This window comes from Tenrec ecaudatus, chromosome 1 (genome assembly GCF_050624435.1).
Source record: "Tenrec ecaudatus isolate mTenEca1 chromosome 1, mTenEca1.hap1, whole genome shotgun sequence".
Classification (NCBI taxonomy): Eukaryota; Metazoa; Chordata; class Mammalia; order Afrosoricida; family Tenrecidae; genus Tenrec; species Tenrec ecaudatus.
Genome location: NC_134530.1, coordinates 179787397 through 179805552, shown reverse-complemented (window position 1 = coordinate 179805552; position 18156 = coordinate 179787397). Strand labels below are relative to the sequence as shown.

The 18156-nt window shown below is 52.1% G+C and overlaps 1 protein-coding gene across 1 annotated transcript in view; it reads right to left on the bottom strand.

Moving 5' to 3' along the window:
* The window catches only part of RCSD1 (RCSD domain containing 1), a 71360-nt gene that overhangs the window by 18068 nt on the left and 35136 nt on the right, over positions 1–18156 (bottom strand). The gene's annotated exons all lie outside the window — the stretch shown is intronic.

Genomic DNA, 18156 nt, shown 5'->3' with positions numbered 1-18156 from the left:
ACCGTCCTACTTCCATGCGCCATTTGTCACCGCGGCACAGCGTATGTCAGCGAAGGCTGGGCGTAGTCCCCTTCCCTGGGCTTTGTGGCATTCCGTGGCCTCTGCAGCCCCTGGTTGTGATAATGTGTTGTTGTTGTTATTTTAAATACCCACTTGCCGAGCTATCAGACACCTGTGGGGTTTGGGCATGAAGAAGGCCTTTCTTACACAAACTGCTGGCCCTCTGCCACTTTCCTTCTCGAATCTACTCTGCAGCTCAGACGATCTGGGGAGTACTCTGCCTGAGAGCAATCTCTCTGCCTTGCCCGGAGCTCTCAGCTATGAAGACCGGGCGTGTGCCCTACCCGCAATAGGTGTGGGTCCCTGCACAGCTCTCCGAGACCCACGAATGCAGGCGCGCATCCAGCCACACCCACGCTTCCTGCTGTGGCTATGGTTGTTAGGTCTCATCAAGTCAGTTCTGACTTACAGAGACCCGATGTCCAACAGAACACAACCCTGCCCAGGCCTGCGCCATCCTCACCGCTGTTCCTGAGCTAGAGCCTATTGCCGCAGCCACCGCATCAGTCCGTCCATCTTGTCGAGGGCCTTGAAGCCCTTCCTCTGATTTGCTGCCCCTCCACTTAACCAAGCAGGGTGTCTTACCCAGTCCCTGGTCTCTCCTCATAGCCTGTCCTAAGTCTCACCACCCTGGCTTCTGTGGGAGCTCTGGTGGCAGAGTGAGCCACACGTTGGACTGTGAATCACAAGGTCAGCAGTTCGAAACCACCAGCTGCTCCTCAGAAGAAAGAAGAGGCTTTCTACTCCCGTAAAGAATTACAGCCTCAGAAACCGGGTGCTGCGGGGTCATGACGAAGAGGAATTAACTCCATGGCTCTGAGGGATTTTGTTTGTTTGTAGGACACACTTTGCAGGCCCTCACTATTTGGCTAATGGCATCTCTAAGGTTTATTTGTGACCTCCGTCCAAAGCACATGCCAACAGTTCCCCTTGGAGCAGGGGAGTGGTAGGCACACACACCCTCCTCCCCCTGCCCCTGGTGGCAAAGTTAACGAATGGAGGCAAAGCTTTGTGACAGAACCACGATTAGAGATGAGGAAGAACCGATGTGGGCAGGGGACTGCGAGTGGGAGCTGGGAGTGGGCTCTTCTGGAGGAAAAGGTAGACAGAGCCCTCTTCACTCTTCCTATTCCCTGCTAACGTTCAACCCCACCCCTTTCCCAACCTACCTACCAAACGGAGAGTTCACGTCAAGTTAAAAAGCGTCCACCTCTAAGACAATTGTGGCCATGACTGTACAACGGGTCTTGAGGTGCCTGAACCACCGGATGGTTTGATATGGTGACGAAGTGCCGTTACAGCTGTGTAAAATTGGAAAAAATCCACCTCTACTCACGACACTAGCTTTCCCCATAAGGCTGGGGGCAGCCAGGGACCCTTCGCATGGCCGGTTAGACTCCCCAGGCCTCACACCTGTTTGACCTTTGAATTCACGGTCTTGGAGGTGGCGGAGGTGGACACTTGGTCCTCCTAGAGCCCTGGGGACGGTGTGTGAGTAAGTGAGCCACGCTGATGGGTCTGTCCATCTGCCCGACTTCCTGCCCACCTAACTGATCCGTCACTGCTATTTATTGCCCGGGGCCTGATGACGGCGCACTTTACCTCGGCTGCAGAGGCGCCAATCATCGGTGGCACCGAAAGAGACATTACAGCTAAAAATAGAGCTGTCCGCGAGTCCAAAACGCCTCCTGGCCTCTCTGTCTCGAAGCCAGGCTTGGCAAGGAGTGAGAGAGAGAGAAAGAGAGAGAGAGCCCTCTGAGGCTTCTGGAAGCATTCGGTGGGGCTGAGGGAAGGTTTCAAGCGCATTTGCTGCCTGGAGCTCAGTGAATGAGCTTCCTTCAGACTGTCCAAGGGCTCCGTAGTTTCTGTAGATCTGGCAAACTCACTCACCACCTAAGGTGGTGCTGGTGGGGTGGGCGTGGGTGTGCTGATCGCCAGCATTGCCTTCTGCCAGCCAGTACATTGGCGCCCAGAGACCAGTGACTTAGCCAGAGTCACACAGCAGAAGCAAGCAGAAGAGGGATCCTCTCGATCTCAACTCTGGCAGAACTTGTGAGTGAGTGGTGTGTTGAGAACCATCAATTATTGGCCCCTGGGCTGCACAGGCAGACTGGAAGAGGAGTGGTCCTGGGAATGGACAGGGGCCAGGAGTTCAGAGAGTGGCAGACTTTGTTCACCCTGATTTCTGTGAGCAGCTCTCCTGTGCCAGCAGGTCTGGCTACGGATGCCCTCTGCTGGGTTCAGCATGGGCCACTTCAGCCCCCAAGCCAGGAGGTGCAGGGAGCCTTCCTCTGCAGCTCTCTCTTGGCCCGAGGCTGCCTTGGCAAGGTCCTGTGCCCTCCCTGGTCATTCTGAAAAGGACTTCAGTGTCCCCACCAGCCTCCAGCCTTTCCTGGGTCCCCTCGGTCTTCTCAGAGCATAGTGTTCTCTCTTTCTTCCTCACTTAGCCCTAAGGTGCTCAGCACCCAGTCCGCTAGGGTGGACTCCTCCACCCTCAGCCAGCACAGACCACCAGCCTCAGGGTCAGGCCACCTTCGCCCTGAGCTCACAGGTACCTTCAGCTCTTGCCCTCAGGCCACATCCAGCGTCCAGGCCCTCCACAGCCTGCTCCCAGTCAGTCACTGTCACTGCTTTGACTTGCTTGTCCTTTCTTCCTGGCCCAGTGTCCTGGCCTTTAGTCTGGTTTTTCTGGGCTCGTCTTTCTTCAGGCCCTGCTTAGTTCAAGTGTCTCTCTACAGATCAAATTGCAGACTTCACCTCCATCTTCTTGGGCCCCCCTCTTGCTCACCAAGCCCTCCCAGCCCCAGCCTGGCTCTGCCAGCCAGCGCTGGCAACCGCTGCTGTGGTGACTGACCGACTTTGCTGAGCCCAGAAGAAAATCACCTCTGGAGTTTATTTTTCATTTTTCTGGGAACCGAGGAGCTGCAGAGCCTCCTGTGTCTGGGTGGCATGCAACTGCGCCCCCTCCCTTCCCCTCCAGTTGCCACACTGAGTAAATACCATTTGGTGGCCGCCCACCGTCCACACAGCGGAACCTTTGTGTCCATGTCAGGATTGGCTCTATCTACGATCCTGGGCCTCCCTCTGTTTTGCTACCCTGCTCCTTGGTCCAAGGACTGGGCCACATTTTAAGAAACAAGACACCCAAGATGCCTCTGGCCTGCAGCTTGGAAGAAGGGGCAATGAGAAGTCTCTGTCTGGGGGCCCTTGTCCAGGGTTCAAAGCAATGTCCTCTGCTTCCCATGAAGTCTCTGGTTAGCACGCTTGTCTGCTAACTGAAAGACTAGAGGTTCAGGCCCCTCGCACAGCTGTGTGGGGACCCATGGGTGCTCTGAAGAGCAACCAAACCTTACATCTTGTGGAGGGGCTGGCTCCGTTTGCCTGTTTCTGGTGAACAGACCGGTTGCCGTCACACCATCTCTGGATGATGGTCAGCCCATGCGTGTCCAGAAGACAAGCGAGATCATGGGGTTTCCCATGGCTGATTTTCCACACGTAGACCATTGGGCATTTCAGCTGAGGCAACTCTGGGTAGCCTCGAACCTCTAGTCTTTCAGTTTGTGACAAAGGCTCCCAGCAGACAGCACAGAAGGACCAAAGGTTAAAGGCCGGGAAGAGAGGCGTGTGTCTGGGGCATAATGTACACAGAGACTCAAGAAGGGCAGGGGGTCTGGCCAAGCTCATGGGGCCTCATGAACCCTGGGGAACGGTTGGCATTTCATTCTGAGTGAAATGGTCACCACTGAAGGGCACTGGGCATGGGGCGGGTTAAAGAAGGAGAGATGCCATAGGAGTTATGCATGCAGCAAGAGGCCGCGGGTGTCAGGGAGATGGAGGGCAGGGTAGGACTTGAGCCGGCGTTACCTACGGGGACACAGGCATTACACGTGGGGAGATCGATAGGAGAAATGGGGTAAGGGAACTCAAGCAGAACTCCTGGGTTTGTACTTGGACCACTGGACACATGAGGGTATGTAAGAAAGCATTGTTATGTAATCGCAGAAGCATTTACGAAACCAAATCGGCAAAATGTGAAGCTATTCCTTATCAACGTATCCTCCGCCTACGCTGACACGCTTCTGGAGACCGGGCTCCCGCTCTCGGACCCTTCCACAGAGACTTCCCCACCCTCGGACTGACGCCACATGGATACTCAAGGTGGACCTCCTCAGGGATTCAAACCGTGTTCCTTTGAGACGTTCGGTGAGTTTTGACACTAAAAAGAAGTCTGAGAGGTGGGGATGATGGGGGCAAGATCAGGGCTGTAGGGTGGATGAGGTCAAGTTTCTGGGGGGAAATTCTCACAGGACAGCCCTTGCGACTCTCGGAGAATGTGCACGTTCATTGCTGTGATGGAAAAAATAATTCCTCTGTGCAACTTTCCTGGCCTTTTCCTCACCAGTGCTCCTGTGTCTTCCCAGAAGCTCTACCAAGAGTGCCCCTTGGGCATCCCTAAAGCAGCTGCATAACTTTCTGAGTTGATCTGAGTGCCTTGGATTTAACTGGTTCAGCAGATCTCCTTGGACACCGCTGTTGTGGTTGGACCATTTAAGGCGCTCAGAGAAGAGTGAGACTCGTGTGTCTTCCAGAGAGAACTTGTCGACAGCCTCACTGACTCCAGAGACATATGTCCAGAGGTTCTGTCTGGAATAGATCCATGCATGTATGAATTGGAACCCGAGGAGTGATGGTTTGGACTCACTCTTGTCGGGGAGCGTTGTCTTGCTGTGGGAAGATTTGGGTGGAGGTGGGTAGGGATCGAGTAGCTCTCTCTCCGTCATGAACATTTGAAGTGCCCGTGAGATCCAAATGGAGATGTGATAGAATGACTTGAATAGGTATATTCTAGCCTGGACTTCACAGAGCAGGTCCAGGATGGAAACAAAATGGGTCCCCGGTGAGAGACGCAGGAGTCCTGAGGGTGTCGTCACTTGCTCACTGAGCTGTGAACCTCAAGGCCAGCATTTGGAATGTATCCGGCTCCGATGGGAGAAAGCTGACGTGTTCTGCTCCTGTAAAGCTTTACAGCCGTAGAGACGAACCCTAGAAAGCAGTTCCCCTCTGACCTACAGAGTCAGAATTGACTCGATGGCGGTGGGTGCTACAGATGTATTTGAAGCTGGGGGACTGGAGAACGTCAGAGGAATTGCAGTAAGGGCGAGAAGAGGCTCAAAGGCTGCATTCGGGGCCGCCTCCTGACCAATACTGAGCGGGTTTTCATTTTCAGAGCTGAGCGGACTACACCTGTGATTTCAATGGGAACCTCTAAGACACTTGGGCCAGGTTGCAGATGAGATGGGTCAGGGTAGATTTCGTGGGCTTAGGTGACAGAGGCTAAGACATTCTAGAGTCCCTTAGAACAATGAACATCCTGTCCACATCTATGCTGATTTACTCAACAAGCAGATTTTGAGTATCTACAGACAGACTGCATCGGGGTAATATTAACTGTGCTCACGGAGTTTAGAGGTGGGTTTGTGGTGGTGCGGGGAATGGGAATAAGATGAACAACAAAAGGGAATAAAGCAGAGGAATGTTAGTTGCCAGTGGGTCATTTCGGACCCCGAGCGATCCAAGGTGACAGTGCAGAACTAGCCCATACGCTGTGCTTGGCTCTCATCTATGGAAGTAGATCAGGCCTTTCGGCCACCGAATCCCTAGGCAGTATGGTGCCCAACATAATCACCTGTCAACTTGAGGATATTATCAGATCACAGCCTGGTAATCCCTTTCTGTGGGCAAGGGCTGCTCATGAGGATTCTGGGAGTTTTCCTCTCTTCCTCCCTGGAGGTGGGACATACACTCTCTCTCTCTGCTTCATATTCCTGTAGAGAAGCCACCTGGAGCCACGCTGATGGCAGCCCGAGCCCTGGAGCTGGAGAGACCCACACCAGCACTGAGAAGCTTCCACTGCCACTGGCCCACAAGACTTTCCACCCATGGGCCTGAGATCTTCCTGCATTTGGCATCTTTGCATGTGTTGCATGAATCTGAAGAGGAATTTTTAGATTGGTATTGGACATATGGCCAATATCGGACTTATAGACTTGATCTGGACTGAGCTGGGATGCTTTCTTAATATACAATTGCTATAAAGCTCTTTCTTATACACATAGGAGTGTCTCGGGACATGTCTCTCTAGCCGGCCCAGTCTAACACAGGGGGTTCAAAGTACCAATCTTGTGAGTAGCCCAAGGCATCACCATTTGCACCACCAGGACTCTTTAAACCAAAGAATTAGAGAAGAGTGTGTGTGGAAAATTATAAAATATTTCACACAATGCAAAAAGTCCCAAATATTCATTTCCTACTGACACAAAAGCTCTAAGGATCTCAAAATGACACATCCTTGGCCTCTGCAAGCTTTGCCCGGGGAAAACCCAGTTACGGTACTCTACTCACACACTGACCTGTGCATCCTATGTCCCTCTGTCACGCCAAGGACTTCCTGTTTTCCCTCCTGGCCCTTCAAACCAGTCTACTCCAATCAGTGCCTTTGAGGTCCCTCTGAGTGGAGGCGAGCAGGTTGGTGGCACTGTCTGGGAGGAGGCCCAGGTAACCAGGGAGCACAACAGGGATGGGAGGGAAATGCTTACTGTGAATGCCACTAGTCTTGGAGGTAATGGATTGGAGCTTTCAATGAAACATAGCAACTTGTATGAGAAAAGAATTATTTTGCATCTCTGGTGGGTTGGGAGTGCATAGAGACATGATTTAAGTGGGAAGAGCAACAATTCAAGGTCAGATCTGGGATTCAGCATTACTTTTGACATAGAGTGGGTGTGGGATTCTCTGAGTCTCAAAAGTTTTTGCTCCCAACAGACGCTCTAACTGAACAGTTATTAGAATGGAAGCGTGATATGCAGGCAGCTCCAAACAACATGCACATTCTGGGCACTCTGGTTCCTACGACTATGGCCATGATGCCTAAACAAAAAGTTGTCCATACAACAAACCTACAAATGTGCTTGACACAATGGATGGATGTAAGGATTGTGATAAGAATTGTATGAGCCCACAATAAAATGATTTTTTAAAAAGGTGTCCATAATTTTTGAGATTGGACCAGAAATGAAATTCCCATTTCCCCAGTACTTGGGTCCAACTGACTTAGGGGAGAACGGAGAAACAAGGAGGCAGGGGCAGAGACAGAGATAGAGACAGAGAACTGGGACCCCTGGTGACCCAAAGCATATCCGTCCCCAGGGCTCCTCCAGGGAATTAGTGCCCCCTGCCAGGGAGACCGCTGTGACTCATTAGTGACCCCATACAGTGTTTCCATGGGTGTCAGTCTCTATGGAAACACACAGCCTCATCTTTTCCCCTTGGAATGGCTGGTGGGTTTGAACCTCTGATATTTTGGTTAGCATTGCAAGGCTAACCTGACAGCACCCAGAGAGCTCGTTACAGCTTCTCTTGGGAATTAGCAGATACCTTAGATATGACTCTAGCTATGATATTGGAACTATTATTTTACAGACTGTGAGGGTTTGAGATATTAGAGAAGTGGTAGGCTGAACCACAGGTAGACAATTCTCACTTCCCTCCATTCAGTCGATTCCGACTCATAGCACAGAGGAAAACAGGCATGCACCTCGGGGTTTCCGAGGCTGTTCATCTTGACAGGAGCAGAAGGCCTCAGTGGTTCCAAACTGCTGACCTTGCCGTTGGCAGTGCCACATGTCACGCTGTGCCAAAGGCAATATAAGAGGAAGGCTGACTGGAGTTGGTGACTGGTGAGGAGCTACGGAGAAGAGTCAAGATTCTGCCCAGATTTCTAACTCTGGGGGCTGGGTAGGTGGGGGAGAGGGAGGGAGCCCAAGGCAGGAAAGAGGGGAGCTAACTGAGAGAAGGCAAGCTTGGAAGAAGACTGCTGGAAAGGCTGAGTAGACAGAGAGAGCCTGGAGCACCTTGCTTGGGAACAGTGGCGTCAGACACGCCTAGAGCTGTCTCTTGGCCCCTGTTCCAAGGTGACAGCAGAGTTACTGGGAGGCAGGCAGGGTGAGAGAGGGCTGCGAAGGTGGTGCAGAGGACGTGAGCATCCTTAGTCCAAGCAGGCTGTACTCTGCCAGTGCGTGCCCCCTGCTCTTTCCTCATCTCAGCTGCCAGCAGAGAGGGCGCGGACCCCGAGGAGCAGGCCTAGCCCAACCGGCAGCTCTGGAACAACTCTGGCTGGTTTATTGTTGCTGTTTAGGGGCAAGCAGAAGAGTGTGAAGGAAGCGCCCCTTCGTAGCTGGCCTTGGGGCTCACTCCCCTATGCCAACCCATGACTGTTCCATCCCCTTCCTGGAAAAAGTGCACAAACTCCCTGGTTTCCACCTAGGGACCCCGGGAAGGAAGGGTGGGTTGGCCCACAGTTCTCCCTCACAAGCCCTGGGGTATGCCACACCCCCCTGGGGCCCCACACAAGAACCCCTCATTACGGGCCACTCTGGCTTCCCCAGTGGGAGTCAGGGAGCAGTGTGTGCTTGCCCTGGGGTCTGGGACATTTGTCCTTCGGGCCACAGCAGGAAGCGGAGGCACACCTTCTAAGATTAGAACAAGTCGCCCAGGGCCCAGGCCAGCCTCCCAGTCAGCTGCACCCTCTCCTGTTACAGCGGCTCCCCTCCCCCGCCCCTCACAGTGGCTGTCACAGAGCACCTCTGAAACTGCACACCCCGAGAGCGGGGTGGGGCCCAGCCCCGGTTTAAGTGGGGACCCAGCCCCGGTTTAAGTGGGGGCAGCTGAGAGTGAGTGGGGAAGTCAAGGAAGACAATTTTCACAGATGACTTGTGGACCCGGGTCATCTACCCATGAAAGAAATGACAGTCATTCTAGCACCTCCCGTGTCCTGAGCACCTGCCTCAGCCAAGCCTTCCACAAATGTTGCCTTATTTACATGGTAATGCGACCCTATGAGGGAGTTGTTCCTTGGCTGAAGAAACAGAGGCGCAGCGACATGCAGGACCTAGTTCTCAGTGACAAAGACCGTGGGTGGTGGAGGGGCCGACCCTCTGGGTATTTTCTCAGTCAGAGCTCCCTGCCTTACACAGGGACATGGGGGCGGGGGGTGGGGGGCAGGTGCTGCAGTTGGGTGCCATCTAGTCAGTTCCAACCATAGTGACCGTGCCTCCAACCCAGCGAGACACTGCCAGGTCCTGTGCCCTCCACACACTCACACACTGTCCTCCCGTGGGAACCCAGGGCAGTAGCCACTGTGCCGGTCCAGCTTGTCCAGGGCCTTCCTTTCTCGCTGCCCCTCTGCTCTACTGCACATGATGTCCTTCTTTGGGGATTGGTTTCTCTTGACAACATGTCCAAAGGATTTGAGATGATGTGGCAATTACATAATCTCCTGTCAACTTGTGAGGGGGTGGACTCTAGCCTGTCAATCAAGTCACAGCTTGATGACCTCATTGGGAGGCGCGAAGGACATGTAGCTCACTGGAGTCCAGATACACTCTCTCCCTGCAAGACATTGCTGTTGACAAGCCACATGGAGCTACGATGATGGAGCCAGGGCCCTGGAGCTGGAGGAACCACGTGGAGACCCACACCAGCAGTGAGATGCTTTCACCGCCACTGGATCCACATGACTTCTCACCCACTGGCCTGAGATCTTCCTGCATTTGGCAGGCATCATTGTATGTGTTGGGTGAATCTGAAGAGGGATTTATAGACTGGCATTGGACATATGGGCTAATATCAGACTTGTGGACTTGATCTGGACTGGGCTTGCTCTTTGATATAAAATTCTCACATATGTGAGTGTCTCTGGATTTGTTTCTCTAGTCGAACCGGACTAACACATATGAAGTCTCACCATCTTGGCCTCCAAGGAGTATTCTGGCTGTACTTCTTCCAAAAGACAGATTGGTTAGTTCTTTCAGCAGCCCAAGGTATTTCAGTACTTGGTCAACGCCATCATTCGAATGCATCATTCTTCAGTCTTCCTTATTCAACGCCCAACTTTCACATACATATGGAGGCATACCTTAGTTCTCAAAGGATCATTCCTCCTTGTCAACACTTTTGCGAGCTCTTGGGCAGTTGATTTACGCGATGCAATGCATCATTTGATCTCTTGGCTGCTGGTTCCAATAGCATTGATTGTAGATCCAGATAAGATGAAATTCTTGACAACTTCCATCTTTTCTCTGTTTCTTATGATGTTACCTACTAGTCCAGATGCAAAGAAAGTGCGTTATTTAATATAGTTCTTCTAGCCAAATGACCTTTCCCTGCATGGGTCTGGTGAAAAGATGCAGAAAGATGCTCACAGGATTCACCTTTGTATAGCTGTGGACAGGATTCCCTGGAGTGCCATCCTGCTATGTATAAAATGAAAAGGGAGGAAGGGGGACATGATTACTAGCAAGGGGCAGGACTCTAGAAGACAGCCATACCATCAGAAGAGCAGCAGCAGAACCAGGAGCCAGAGCATGGAAGAGAGCGATGGACTCCCATTCCATGGAGCGAGTAAGACTTGGTGGTTTTGTGCTGGGAGCTGGCTTCTGGAGCGGAGTGCTTGAATGCCGTTAGTTAGGTAGAGGTTACAGCCGGGGGCCCTTTGGCCCTTTACTAGCAGACCTGAAGGAGCTTTGTAACAAGTCTTGATAACAACTCAACCCTGAGCAGTTCTCCCTGGCATGTCAACCTGGGATGAATTTTGTTTGTGAGTTCAGTGGAGCCATTGCAATGGACATTAGAACCCAGTGATCAAGCAAACACCCCAGTTGTGAGCTTTGTGTTCTTTTGTTTTTACTTTGAGCTGCAATCTTTGATCTTCCTCAGCAAGTGCTTCAAGGCCTTCTCACTTTCGGCAAGCCAGGTTGGGTCATGTGCGCACGGCAAATTGTTAATAGGCCTTCCTCTGATCCGGATGCTTCCTTTTCATGTCATCCCGTGTCTCTGATGACTTGCTCAGCGTGCAGAAGGAGTAAGGATGATGAGAGGACACAGCCCTGCTGCTCATCTTTCCTGACTTTAAACCATGCAGTGTCCCCTGTTCTGTCCACACAGCTACATCGTGACCCATGGACAGGTTCCACGTAAGCACAATGAAGCATTCTGGAATTATGGGATTGGTGGTTTAGAGGTAGGATTCGCATCCTCTGTGCAGGAGACCAGAGTTCGATTCTCATCCAATGCACCTCGATCACAGCCACCCAGCTTGTGTTCAGGATGCTGAACGGGTTTCAATGGAGTGTCCCCACAAAACTAGACTAGGAAGAGAAGCCTGGTGATCTACTTTCAAAAATCAGCCAGGGAGAACCCTATGGATCACACCAATCTGGTTTTCAGCTGCTCGCAGGGAGGGCACAGGGCACAGGAGGGGCAGGGTCTCCTTGTGTGCTGTAGGCAGTTGCATCAGCCAGGGTGACTCGAAGATCGTAGCTGTCTAGAACAGTCTGCCTGACAAAGGCATCATTTCTTGTGGACTGAAGAGAGGGGATAGACAGGTAAGGGCCATGTTGAAGAACAGAGGGGACTCTGACTCTGCCAGGTGACTTCTGAGAGAGGCCAGGAGGTTCCAGCATGCCCAGGTTGCAGCCCAGGGCAGCCAACATAGGCAGAGGCCAGCAGACTGGGCTTCTGGGATCAAGGGGACGGCACACCAGGCAGGGGGAAGGAAAGAGCGTCATCCACTCGATTCCCTTTGTGGCTGAGAACCAAATACAATTCCAGGCCTGAAGTGTGACTAAGGGGCACAACCCCATGTTTTCCTCGTTAATCCATAAAGGCACAGATGAGCCGCCAAAGCAGAGCCACTTGATCAAGTTGCTAATTATCATCTGTTCTCGGCCGCTTGAAATGTCCAGAAACAAAGCCCTGTAACCCAGGAATCCAGGAGTTCCCCAGATTTTGAAGTCGCGGAGTCAACTGAGGGGTAACCAATGTGCCGGCACTTTCTCCTGGGCATCAGTCACTTCCTTCTCCCTTGATGCTTCTTAACAAGAACGCACCCCACACGGTGATGGGAGCCCTCTCATTTGGAGGAAAAGACAAAAAACCGGACTCAGGATGTTGGAGGAATACATCTTACGTCTTCATTCGTGACTGAACTCAGAAACCTATCTGACTGTACACCTGTACAACGTGACACAAAACTCCACGCGGACGCTTCGGGCCCCTGGCTACACAGTTTGGAAACCCGACCGACCCCTAACCACCAGCTTTCAGGAGTGCTGGTGGGACAATGGCTAAGTACGTGGTTGCTAATGGAAAGGTGGATAGCTTGAGCCTGCCCAGTGGCCCATGAGAGAAAGACCTAGACACGAAAGAGGACGGCACAAACAAACAAGCCCAAGAAACGCCCACGGGGCCGTTCCACTCTGCCAAGGGCGTGGACATGGGTCGGAATCTACTGGGTGCCCCCTGACAACAAGCAACATGTTTTCTTTGAGCCGCTTCCATCCTGGTCACTTCCAGCAAACCCTCCTTAGAGCAGCCCTGGGCCGCCACCCACTCATCCCTCCCCAGACCGAAGTGGTCGCTCCTTCATGTTGCTTCCTGGCATCTTGAATGTGCTGATGGACTGATGGATTCCTTCCCCTGCACTCCAGGTCCCGTGTGAGGTGCTCGGGGCTCAGCAAAGGACAAGGGAAACAACTCTTCAATAACCGCTGCTATTGTTTTAGTCCCAGCATATTGCCCTTAGGGGTCAAACAACGCTACAGATGTAAAGACCTCAGAGAGCAAGTGACAGGAACCTGACTCCTGATGTGACTGGATGTACCCACTCCTGAAGGCTGCCTGTTGGTACGGTGCACGGGGGTTTGATTGGACTAATTTCTCGTTAATCAGCTTCCCATTTTTTTCTCATGAGCCCTCTTCTTAAAACAGAAGGGAACAAAGTAAGACAGAAGACTGCCCACCTGAGCTGAGTCACTTCACTAGAATATTCTATTGGGTTTTACAGAAAACTGCTCATCCCAGGGTGTGAGTAGGAGCGCAGGGAAAGATGAGTATTTGGCCTTGGTCCTACAGTGGAGGCAAGTAGGTGGACAGACCTCTCTTCAGAGTTGACCTTTCCGCTGGGCACCTGAGGACCTGGGGCTGACTCACAGTCAGGTAGCCCCTGGCGATGCCTGAGTGCACTCTAGGGCGGGGGTCCCTTGCTGCCATTGTTCAGATGTTTAATTTTAGAACCTGTATTCAAATCAGTAACTGTAGCTTCTTCTCATGCATTGCTCTCCCAAATAATAAATCCGCTCCTGTACCGCAGGTCCACTGTACCAGGGGCCGTGCTGAGATTCTCCCACTTAGTCCGCAGAACACCTCCTTAGGCTGGGGTCCATAATCGCCACTAGTTTACCCACTAGAAAACTGATACTAAATTCCAATCATTGTTCTAGGACTTTGACAGCTATTCAGAGTAGATCGGGGCTCTGTGTTCAGATGTCTGCTGTAGCCTGGGGCGCCTAACCCCAGGGTTCCACTGCCTCAGCAGTAGGAGCACTTGTGAGTTAACATGTTGGGGAGGGGTGTAGAAAATGCTCCCCAAATTCAATAATAACAGAAACAGCCCAATGAGTGATGGGCACAAGATTTAAACAGGCATTTCCCCCCAAAATGCACAGGAATGGCCAATAAAGCATGTGCACGGCACAGGAGCAGACGACGCTTGGCTCTGTGACCGTGAGGGTGAGACCAAGAACCACACAGTGCACACCCTTATCATTGGGCAAGGGTGAATCGAGACTATGACATCACGCCACGACACCCGGCCAGATGGCTAAGACAAAATAAACAGACACTATCAAACACTGGTGGGACTACGGAAAGGCTGAAGCGCTACGACGCTGCGCGGCAATCCCACTCTTAGGTATTTACTCAGGAGAAAGGGAAGCTGATGTCCACATGAAGACTTGAACCAAATCTCCAGAGGAATTTTATTCTTACTAGCCCTCTTACTTGCTCAACTGCACACGCCCACCTACCCCCACCCACCCCAAACCATTGACTCTAGTCCTAACAACATAGCCCGTGTGCCCGTGCATGTGATAGATATTTGGAAATCGGGTTTTCTTTGGTGTATTGATTAGGTCATGCCAGATGAGGGTGGGTTCTAAATCGCATCCCTTCCAAGTTATAAATAGAGTGGATTAGATGAAGAAACTGCTCACGCCGGAGAAGACAGACATCGTGAGGGGACTCCATCAGCCAAGGATGCAAGACTACCTACCAGGAAGGAATTGTGACGAATAAGACCCTTATTTGGACTTTCAGCCTCCAAACTCAGAAACCTACTGCTATCTAGTTGGTTCTGACTCAAATCACCCTTATCCACGGCTTCTGAGGCAATAAAGCTTTATGATAGCAAACTGCCTCATCTTCCTCCTGCGGAGTACCTGGTGGGTTTGAACTGCAGAACTGTGGCTAGCAGCCTGACTCTGACCTCGCAGTGCCACCAGGGCTCCTTTTAAGCCTCCAAACCCCTGAGAAAGTAAATTTCCATTCTGGCAGTGTACTGGGGAGTGGATACACAAATTGTATCCACTATTTGTATACCATGAACTACATGTCAGCAGTAATGAGGAACAAAGTCCTGGTATACACAACTTAGGTGAATCTCAAAAACATCATGCTGAGTGAAGAAATTCAGACACAGGAGTACACACAGTACAGTCCCCTTAGCATGGTCTTCTTACAAAGGCGGAACGACAGGGGCATTGCAAAGGGAGGAAGGGGACTGGATGGGAGGAAGGATGGAAATGGGAAGCATAGGGGGAAAGTGGGAAGAGGTGCAGCTACACTGGAGGGACCACAATGTCACTATACAAAATGTGCATGAATTCTTAAATGGAAAACTGACTTGCTTTGTTTACCTCCACCTGATTCACAATAAAATGTTTAAAAATTTTTTAAATTAAAAACCCAAGTTATAGTGACAGGAAGCAGTTTAGTGATTGCCTGGAACTGGAGCAGGAGTGGAGAACTGACTATAAAAAGCACCAGGGAAGTTTCTAAGTGTGATGGGACTGTTCTGTGCTTTTAAGTTGTGGTTGTACATTCCTTTTGTCAACACTCGTTGGTTGTTTTCTTCAAATGGGTGGATGTTATTGTATGTAAGTTTACATCGTATAACTGACTTTTAAAATATTTTTAATTGCTCTTAAGGTTTTCTTAAAAGTCGAGCAGCGCTCTGCTGACATACATGAGGCGTCTTTTCATTTGCCCAAGGTGGGGGGAGTCCCCGGGCGGCACACATGATTAGGTGCTGGACTACTAGTCAAGAAGTTGGCAGTTTAGTCCACCCACGGGCACCCTGAAAGAAATGCCTGGCTGTCATCACCTTGGAAACTCTAGGAGCAGCTCTGCTCTACACACGGGAGGTCCCCACGGTCAGAATTGACTCCATGGCAATTAACAAGAGCTGAGGGGCATCTCACAGTCCCAGGAAGCCAGTCCCAAAGACCCCAGGGTGCAGACTGAAGAAGGGGCTGGCACTCTGTAGGAAGTTGTCGGCTGCTAGCCCCGGTCAGGAGCAGGCCCCACGTAGTCCTGTCCAGCCCAGAGCACCAGCGGGCCTCGCAAAAACACACACGGATTCGGAAGTGGGACAAGGCCAGGTGTGAATCCCACTCTGCAGTTCGGACAAGAGGTAACTGCAGTGCCATCTGTGAACTGGGATAACAATAGTTCGCAAAGGGTTGCTCTGCAGAGCCCTGGTGGTATAGGATGCATGTTGGGGTTGCTGGCCTCCAGGTCAGCAGTTTAAAACCACCAGCTGCTCTGCGGGCAAAAGACAAGGCGCTCTGCTCCCATAGAGATGTGCAGTCTCAGAAACCCAGAAGCCCACAGGGGCAGCACTACCCTGCCTTATGGGGGACCATGAGTCAGAGTTGACTCACCGGCAGTGTGAGTTTTTGGTTTTCTTAAGGGTTACTCTGAGTCAGAACTTGATGGCAATAGATTCTTTCTTTTGAAGGGTGGGGGTGATACGAAACATTGCCCGGTTAAACGGCTGTGGCTCAAGCATAAGGACAACTGTGAGGACGGCATGGGGCCGGGCGGGGTTTGGTCCTGTAGTACAAGGGTTCTTATGAGTTGGAACTGACTGGACGACACCTCACAACAGGCATCTCGAGTCCAAATCTGAGCCTAGCCTATTAGTACACATGTGAGCTTAGGCAAGATCCGTAAGACCTTGCCGAGCCTCAGTTTCCCCACTTGTAAGGTGAAGTGTATGATTGCACTGAACGCTCAGAAATCGGTGTTAGAAGCTTTTATAAAGGCCCAAAGGAGAGGATGCAAGAGAAGCCCAGCACCAGGCCTGGCACAGGACATGCTCCCTCCCACTGTGGCTGGCACTGTGGCTGCTGATCTCCTAGGACCCTGGCTGGCACCTGGGAGGTGTGAGCTGGTCCCCTTGCACTCCTCCCAAGGACCCCAGATGGTTGCCAGTCAGGCTCTGTGCTCCGATTCTGGACTCCAGCCGCTAGCGTCTGAACTCATAGCTTGGCCATTCATGGACTGGGGGCCCTCGTATGTCTTGAGGCATGGCATGGGAGAAAAGAGAGCAGGGACCAGCGGGCAGAGAGAAGGCTGCTCTGACTTCTGCCAGTGGGGGAGGGTTTCTTCTCTCACCCCAGCCTCTCACTGCGGCAGGACAGAGGGAAGGGCCACTCTCTGGGGGTGGGGTGGGGGTGGAGGGTGGCCCCGGCTTGAGGACTGTGCCTGCCCTGCACATCCAAGCTGGACCAGGACAACCTCGCCTGTCTCCAAATGGGGCGCGCAGTGGGAATAAAGAGTTAAGTATCGGGGCAGATGTGTTCTCTCCTGCAGAGTCAAAAGGGAAACCCCAGAAGAGCTGAGCTGAGCCACCCAGGGCTGTGGGTTGGAGGAGCTGTGGGGGGGGGGGGCACAGACCCAGCAGTTAGGAGGGTTGTTTTATTGCCCTGACCACCCACCGCACCCCCCCCCCCACATCATTCTCTCTGTTCCCCGTCAACTCTAAGAGCACTGTGAAGAAAACTGGGGGAAAGTTGGTTACCTTTCTGTGTCACCGAGCACAGGCGGGCAGCTCTGAGTTCAGTCCCAGCAGGAACAGACCAGGGAAAATGCAGAACCCTGCGGCAATGCAGCCTACCTGCCTTCCCCTCGGCCATCTTCACAAGGGAAGAATCCCTCCCCTCCTCAGTCTCTCCCTTCTTCCAGAGAAATCTCTAGGAGATGGAGCCTGCTCCTATTCTTAAACTGGCAACAAAATGTGCCATTTTGTTTTCCAGATTTTGTTCTGCGTTAGCAGCCTGGGCTCAGCATTCTGGAAAGGATGGGTCAGGGAGCGAAGGCTGGCAAGGTTTGAGGAACCTCGGAGGGGTCTGCAAAGCAAGCAGAAAGTGGGAGGGATCCTGGACAGAAGAGTAGTGGCCCAGAGGAGCCAGGCTACACATAGGTCAAGCAGGAAGGCAAGGCCAGAAGTGCACTGTAAATGTAGAGAGAGAGAGCAAGCTGGGTCTCCCCACCCAGCTGGGAACCGATGGCCCCGTGCGGTGGGTTTCCTCCTCTGGGAAGTACTCAGAATGTGTGGTGGCAGGTCTTCGTCTTTCCCTCTGTGCACATCCTTTCTTTTTTACTGTTCACTATATTAAGAGAAAGGGAGTCCTTGGGTTAGTGCTACTTATAAACCAAAAGATTGGCAGTTTGAATCCACTCAGTTTAAACCTTAGAAGAAAGGTCTGACGCTCTATTGCCGGAAGGTCGCAGCCACTGAAGCCCCCATAGAATGCAGTTCCACTCTGGCACACATTCAGATTCAACTCAGGGGCCCAGGCCTGGGACGACATCAAAGGGACAGGCTCATCTCTCTGCCCGCTTAGAGAGGCATGGTTCTAGAGCTGGAGGCAGGGAGGTGGGGACCAGGGGGCCTGAGAATGGGAAGCACTTGGAGACAATCCCCCCAGGACTCTTGGCTATCCCCCTTAGGGAGCAGCTCTTAGAATCAGGCTTCCCCTGGGGGACTCACAGGCTCTGAGTACAAGCTAGCCTATATGACACCGCCTAGGGGCCCTCTGCATGGTATGCCCTCACAGGAAATCCCAGAAGTGTCGTCTAGGACCCAACAGAGTCCTCATAGCTACTGGGGCCCCACCACCAGAAGCAGCATGTGCA